The following is a 7251-nucleotide window of genomic DNA, read 5'->3' as shown; positions in this document are numbered from 1 at the left end:
TCAGTTTGACAGATATAGAGTGGCAATTTTCTGTGAACATCCCCTCTGGCGAGTCACGAGCCTATAAAGGCTTTCGCCTTATATAAACGCGAATAACTGATTATCTGGGTCAGAAGACAACCCAATAGCGCTATGAGGAGGCGGGGGTTTCAAATTTCGTTTTGGGGGAAACGAGATGGGGCAGTATCTGTCTCACATATAGGTGGACACCTCAACCGCGCCCTAAAGGAAGGGATAAAGGAGGGACTAAGAGAAGAAAGGAAGACGTTCCCTGTTGTCCATAGAATCCACAGAATCCATAGAATACATAGAATACATAGAATCCATAGAATTTCCCACAACTTGAAGAAGATATGCCATAGATATGACGTAAAGGTTGTTTTTTCTGCCCCCAGTAAGCTTTCTAGTATTTGTACTGCCCTGTCTAAGAAGCGAGAGTCATGTGAAAAGAAGCACGATAATCATTACGTCCAATGCGCCACCAACGTCGTATATCGAATTCCGTTAACCTGTGGTTGCATATATATCGGACAAACGGGAAAGTGCGTCAACGAGAGACTTAAGAGCACGAGAGGACAATAAAAAATAATGAAAGACGCCGCCTACCAGAGTATACTGTGGATCATGGATGCAGGCTCATCTTTGCCAATACCATGATTCGGGCCCATGCTAAGACTAAACATCGGAGAGAAATAATTGAGGCTTTTCATATTTGTAACACCGGTGACGAATGCGTTAGTACTGCTTCAGTTGTTCTGCTCGACAAAGAGATAACATTCTTAGATGGACATGTGTAAATTCGACGTCCTCTAGGTTGCTTTACGTCGGTGAAACTCGGTGCGGTTATCTCTGTGGCTTAATGTTTTTAGCGTTTCACACTCGCTTTATTGACACTGCTTTTGCAACGAGGATAGTTTACCCGTTGACAGGTATCATTTTCATGTTTGACTGCTTTTGTTATAACATTTTTGACACTGCTTTGCTAAGATATGTCATATTCCCCGACTTCATAATTCACCTCATGAATCTTCAGTTTCTCTTCTTGGTTTTATGTTTTGCTTGTTATGTTTTGAGTATCATATCAGTTGGACAGAATGATATCTGGTGTTGGTTCTACCCTTGGCGGCGGCATCCTGGTATAAACTGCGCACGTGGCTTATCTTTCTTTTGGTTTTGTAATCTTTCTGTAGGCCAAATCCGGTAGATATTCAAGTTGCCTGTTCTTAATAAACTAGTTGGAAGTTGCGCTCGGTTTTTGTCGTATGTGTTACTTTGTTGTGTCCTGTGCTCTTTGCGCAAGTACATTATTGGTTGTTAAGAAAAATGTGAGAGGCAGTACTCAAACTAGATCGTCGCTACTCTCTGCTAACGGTTCCTCTTCACACAGCCCCTGGTGTACAGAAAAATATAAAAGAAGCAGACATATTAGGTGAACATTTTTCAAATGTACCTAGTTAGTGTCACTATACAGAATCATTTTTAAAATATAAAACACAACCCCAAAAATACTGCCCATAACGGGCAGTGCTGACGAAGCATATACTAATAGAGAGTTTTATTATAGCGTACGCAGATATACGCAAAGGAATAGCGTACGCTATAAAATAGCGAGCTTCGTACTGCACATGCGCCAAACGCTATTCCAAATCGAGTTTTAGCGTACGTGCGCGTTACGTACGCTATTTCTTGAATTTAGCGTGCGTGCTCTTTCGTACGCTAAGAAAAATAGCGTTGTCAAGAACCACTGTAAAGTCTTCAATAAACGAGTTCGCTTTTAAATTCAGTATTCAGCTTCAATGCAGACGCTTAAGTTGCACCAATTTGAACGGAACAGTTGTTGCAGGGCCCCGTAATCTACGAGCATGAAGCAATGCACTAGCTGCCAGGCAGAGCATATTGTCCTAAGCGGAGGCAAACGTCAAATCAAGCCACAACCGTGACCAAATATGATCTCCCGTGCCCTGCCGGACACCATGACATTCGCGCAACTGTTGACATTTTCTGCGAAAGTGTGGGTCGTAACACATCGCGGTGAAAAATTAGCACAGCTGCACATAACTCGCGTATTTAGCCTGTGTATCACTGGCAGTTGATTTCAGGCGCAAGCGCTGAGCTTCGTCGCACTGGTTCGCAAAGTATGCTCTCCAAAGCCTGTTTTCGTTCCTCGCGCGTACAAGGCAATCGCGAAACATGCACTAAACGAAATATTTCGGTTGCAGCTTTTTTTTTTGGCAGCAGCGGCTAGAGGTGTGTGCGTGGCATCGGCGCGCCGCCGCCGACGTTTGCACTCGGCGCGATCGACGCGCCCTTTAAATATCAATAAATATATATTTTCCCCGAAAATCTATCTGCGTGTGAGATTTTGTTTTGTGTTGTTTAATTCCCTGCCTGAAGCAGATAATCATATGAAAGTGTTGAGCAATGAAGCAACACAAAACAAGCAAAAGCAACCTTGCTCTGTGCGCGTCTGCGCATACGTATCGTTACCTGACAACGCAAAGTGGGATTCCGAAACTTCTTCAAAAGCGCAACATGGCGCGGGTGTACTGAGCCGGAGTAGCCGGGTTCGATCCAGAGCGCGGCGGCCGCGTTTCGATGGAGGGGAAACGCTAAAGGTGTCCTTGTGCTGTGCAATGTCATTGCACGTTAAAGATCCCCAGGTAGTGGAAATTATTCCGGAGCCCTCCACTACGGTACCTCTTCCTTCCTTTCTTCTCTTAGTCCCTCCTTTAATCCTTTCCTTACGGCGCGGTTCGGGTGCCCGCCGAGATAAGTGAGACAGCTATTGCGCCATTTCCTTTTCTTAAAACCATTTTATTTATAAAAGAGGACAACGGTCCCGGAACATCGGAACCACGACTTGAGGGTCGTGGGCACTTTGGCTATAATAATAATAATGATTGGTTTTAGGGGGAAAGGAAATGGCACAGTATCTGTCTCATATATCTTTGGACACCTGAACCGCGCCGTAAGGGAAGGGATAAAGGAGGGAGTGAAAGAAGAAAGGAATAAAGAGGTGCCGAAGTGGAGGGCTCCGGAATAATTTCGACCACCTGGGGATCTTTAACGTGCACTGACATAGCACAGCACACGGGCGCCTTAGCGTTTTTCCTCCATCGAAACGCGGCCGCCGCGCTCTGGATCGAACCCGGCTACTCCGGCTCAGTACACCCGCGCCATGTTGCGCTTTTGAAGAAGTTTCGGAATCCCACTTTGCGTTGTCAGGTAACGATACGTATGCGCAGACGCGCACAGAGCAAGGTTGCTTTTGCTTGTTTTGTGTTGCTTCATTGCTCAACACTTTCATATGATTATCTGCTTCAGGCAGGGAATTAAACAACACAAAACAAAATCTCACACGCAGATAGATTTTCGGGGAAAATATATATTTATTGATATTTAAAGGGCGGATCTGGGCACTGTGGCTGCGGATGGAATCGGCGATGTGTGACACATCTCAGCTGAAAAAAAATGTTCACCTGCTGCAAAGAAAGTATTGTAATTATTTTTTATTGCGGGAAAATGCCGTTATAAGAAAAGTTGGTATTGAAAAGAAGCGATTTCACAAACAGTCAAGTCGGGAATGTTTGTGTAATAACATCTACTAATTGGTTGACAGATAAATTGCCGAACCACGCGAACGTTGGTCATAGAAGAGCTCTACTTCTTTTTACGCAAACAACAATGTATAAACACAATATCATTCAGAACAAGTGGAAGTACGACATATGGAGTGTCACGTGCGTCGGTGCCGGGTTGGTAATTCTAGAAGAATTAGAAGAATTAATTCTAGAAGAGAATTGCGTCTAAGACGCAGAAAAAAAGAAAGGTTCTGTACATTCGTGGAGCAAAAAATATATAAACACAATCAACATACGCGCTTGAGCTATATGCCTAATTTTTTTTTTAGTATGGCAACTAAAGAAACAGATTTACAGAACATTTTGCATTTCTATCAACCTTCAGCCCCTCTGCATTCTGTCCTCTCAGCACTCTGCACGAAAATTCCTAAACTTCGATCCAGTTTAGCAATAAGGCTGTAGAGAAATAGGTTTTTAAATTTCTGGTTTAGCTTTCCACGCCGCCGCGGCCGTCGAAAAATGGCCTTGCGCCGCCGCCGATGATACCAGACGCCGCGCCGCCGACGCCGCTACTGCCGACTAGACACGACCGCCACGCAGCCGCTGTTCGAAACCGATACGGTGCGCAACGCCAGTGCTGTGGCATGTTGCAAGTTGCGCGTCCGCGCCGTAAGTGTCGCCACGGTCGGAACGATTGCAGCGATCCTGGTATCTGGCGGCAAACGCGGCTGGAGTCAAGCCTAATAAAAAGTAAAATTTCTCGACCATAGTAGACAACACAAACATGCTTATGAATGAAAATATAACCAGTCGTAAGCATTAAAAATAGTATATCAAAGAAATAAATTGCGAAAATGACACAACGCGTCTGCGCCGCCAGCGCCGCCGCGGGCAACGCTGCAGCGCAGTGGCAGCAGACGACAGCGACCGGCGCAAGCATACCGAAACGACCGAAACCGCCGAAACTACGCGAGCGACTGCCGACGCGACGTGCGCACTGGACCAGCGTGATTACCGTCCTCAGCGTCATGTCGCATATGTATTGTTGCGCGAAGTGGTGCAGCACATCCGGCAAGAGTGGAGAACATCTCTTCAGATTTCCTTCTGACCACAGGTATTTATGAATTCACTGACTATCGTATCCCTCTTTGCATAGCCGTTGGCGACCGTTGTACCTTTGTTTTGACCGCCCTTGGTCGTTACCATTTGAAATTGCCGACGGAATAGAACTAGTTTTACCTGGCGCTGTTTACTGCAGTGGCTTTGGTTTTGCGAGATGAGTTTGATAAGTACGTTTAAGGACATTAAAGCAAAATTAAGGGAAGGTGCTGCAGTTTGAGATGGCCCAACAGCCGTTGCCTCTCATAAGCGTGGGACCGTTAGTTACCTTGCTTGCTTGTTCGCATGTGTGTGTGTGTGTGTCTGACTCACTGACTTTTCTCGCTGCCTTTAAAAGCTTATTCCCCGCAGATTCCGGTGCCCTCAGAGTGTATTTTAAATATGAATATTCTAACTTCTGTGCCTATAGCGTCGTCAGCGGAGTAATTGTAATGCTCAGTTTGGCTGTTTCTTTACGGAGTTCAGCGCGCTTGAATATTATTTCTTGCGTGTTCGTGCATGGTTTATGCAGCAGTGATGCACGTCACATAAATTATCGAGCTGTTCAGACTAACACCACTAGTGTTGGACACCGCGCTGAAAGTCCATTGCACGCCGTGAGCCGCATATAGAAAGTCCGCCGGTCTTGTTTTTCTTACTTTTACCGGAGCTTTTCCTCGCGATATCCGCGCTCAACCACCCATGTACTCCGTGGAAGCGTTTCTCGAAACTATTGCCTACCGTAGTGCTGCCGCTCCAGCATTGTAAATTTCGCTCCACACTCCACCCCGGCTGTCCTCTACGCTGCTCGCTCGCGGGGCGCACGACTGACCTTGGAGGGCTCTGAACTCTCCGCATTATTCCCATCTCCTCACATATGTCTCTCATCTCGTGCCTTGTCCTTGACAGCTTTTGGGAAGCTCGCAAATAGTTTCGCCTAGTACGCCGGAAACGCTCGTTTCCGGCGGGTGGGTGAGGGGAAGGCGAAGGTCGCTTTCTTCTTGTCTGTGTCTTTTTTGGGACATTTCCCTTGCTTAAGCACTTTTTTCCCCTTCTTCTGGACCCATGCTATTTGCCTGCACCTTCAGTTTCTTGAAAGAGCAGTGTTTCCTGTTGATGTTCTGCTCACATCCCTTTCACACTTCCCATTTGATCACAGTGAAAGCAAAAGATGAAAAACTGTGCCTACTGGTTCATTTACCTGCTGTTCTTAATCCAGACTTCAAATTTGTGGGCAAGCAGCTGTCTGCCATAGCATAGCTACATTGGCACTTGTGTTTAATGGAGGAATTAGAAAAGAACGAATCATGGGTGGTGGTTAGTATGCAGTTACCTAGAGAAAAGTGTGAGTGGAATAATTGCTATGATCAGCTAGAGCTTAAGTCTGCAGTGAAGCTCTGTCCCCATTTCTATCTGCTGCACAAAATTATGCCGCACCCAAAAAGCAGTTGGAACAAAGAACTAGTTATTGTTACCTAAACCAAAAGCAGATCACAAAAGAAAACATAAGCTCAAGAATTTTAAAGGTTCTGGCTTGTCGATCATAGCCAGACATTAAAAAGGTGATTTCATTCATCGTTTCGATTGGCCAGCATAGCAATAGACTAGCAGGCTGTGGCACATTGTTACAAACTGCTGTCTTATTTTGCTTGCATCCTGCCACAGTTGTTTTCACGCATATATGTTATATAATGTTCGTACCCCTTTGCTGTGTAAGGAGATGCTAATAAGCATTCCTGAAGTGAGGTATGCAAACCTTTAAAATGTATGAAGTCATGTTATTTGGCTGTTTTTCAGATTCTCCATTTGGCTGAAATATGCCAATAGGCTTGAACTCCTGGAGACACCAAGGGAAAAGGTCTACAAAACATACAGGCTCTGCTCAAAGCACTTCACGAGGGATTGCTTCACTAGTGATGCCTGCACAAGGCTCACGCATGAAGCAGTCCCTTCCGTGAAGGTGCATGAGCCTCGTCTGAGAGCCTTGGTGCACCCGGGTAAGCAAAATTCCTCTCCCAGTAAATTCTTCCCAAGCTTGATCCCTCACTATATCCTGTGGCTGTTTTGTTGCAGATTTCTATGAAGAAGGAGCGGCACAAGGTGAGGGCACTATTTTCAGAAAAACCCATCCTGTAAATGTAAGACCAAAGGGAACAATTGCATTCATAGAGGCTAACTGCAAACATCACTTCCCGGGCACAAAACTTTCCTGCTTCAATGTCATGTGGCCATTGTTTCAGTTGCATCAGACTGCAGTTGTGTACCATGTTGTAGCTTAAATTTCTCTTAACCATATTAACAATCAGATGCTGGATAGTGCACTCCAGCAGCAGTGAGGAAAATAATTTTTACAACTCTATGTTTAGTATTCTTGTCATTATTACTTACTGTTCGCTGCGGTGAATAGAGGGCAGACTGCGCGAATTCACTCCAAAATAGCACACAGGGTCAAGAAAGAACACACACACGCACAAACTGCCAGCAGCTTATTGTGACACACGAGGCGGTAATTATACATGAAGTGGCCGCATATTGTGCAAGCATGGAGGGTAAACATTTTACCGGTTTCTAA

At 45.3% G+C, this 7251-nt stretch overlaps 1 long non-coding RNA gene across 1 annotated transcript; it reads left to right on the top strand.

Moving 5' to 3' along the window:
* The first annotated feature begins 4523 nt into the window (after positions 1–4523).
* Positions 4524–6768, top strand: LOC144112077 (uncharacterized). Its single transcript, XR_013310188.1, has 3 exons — positions 4524–4695; positions 6477–6676; positions 6753–6768. It is a non-coding gene; the product is annotated as an uncharacterized LOC144112077 (long non-coding RNA).
* The last annotated feature ends 483 nt before the right edge of the window (positions 6769–7251 follow it).

The sequence above is a fragment of the Amblyomma americanum genome, unplaced genomic scaffold, assembly GCF_052857255.1.
Source record: "Amblyomma americanum isolate KBUSLIRL-KWMA unplaced genomic scaffold, ASM5285725v1 scaffold_47, whole genome shotgun sequence".
Taxonomy (NCBI): domain Eukaryota; kingdom Metazoa; phylum Arthropoda; class Arachnida; order Ixodida; family Ixodidae; genus Amblyomma; species Amblyomma americanum.
Note: the sequence above shows the minus strand (reverse complement) of the source record. Positions and strands in the feature narration are given on the sequence as shown.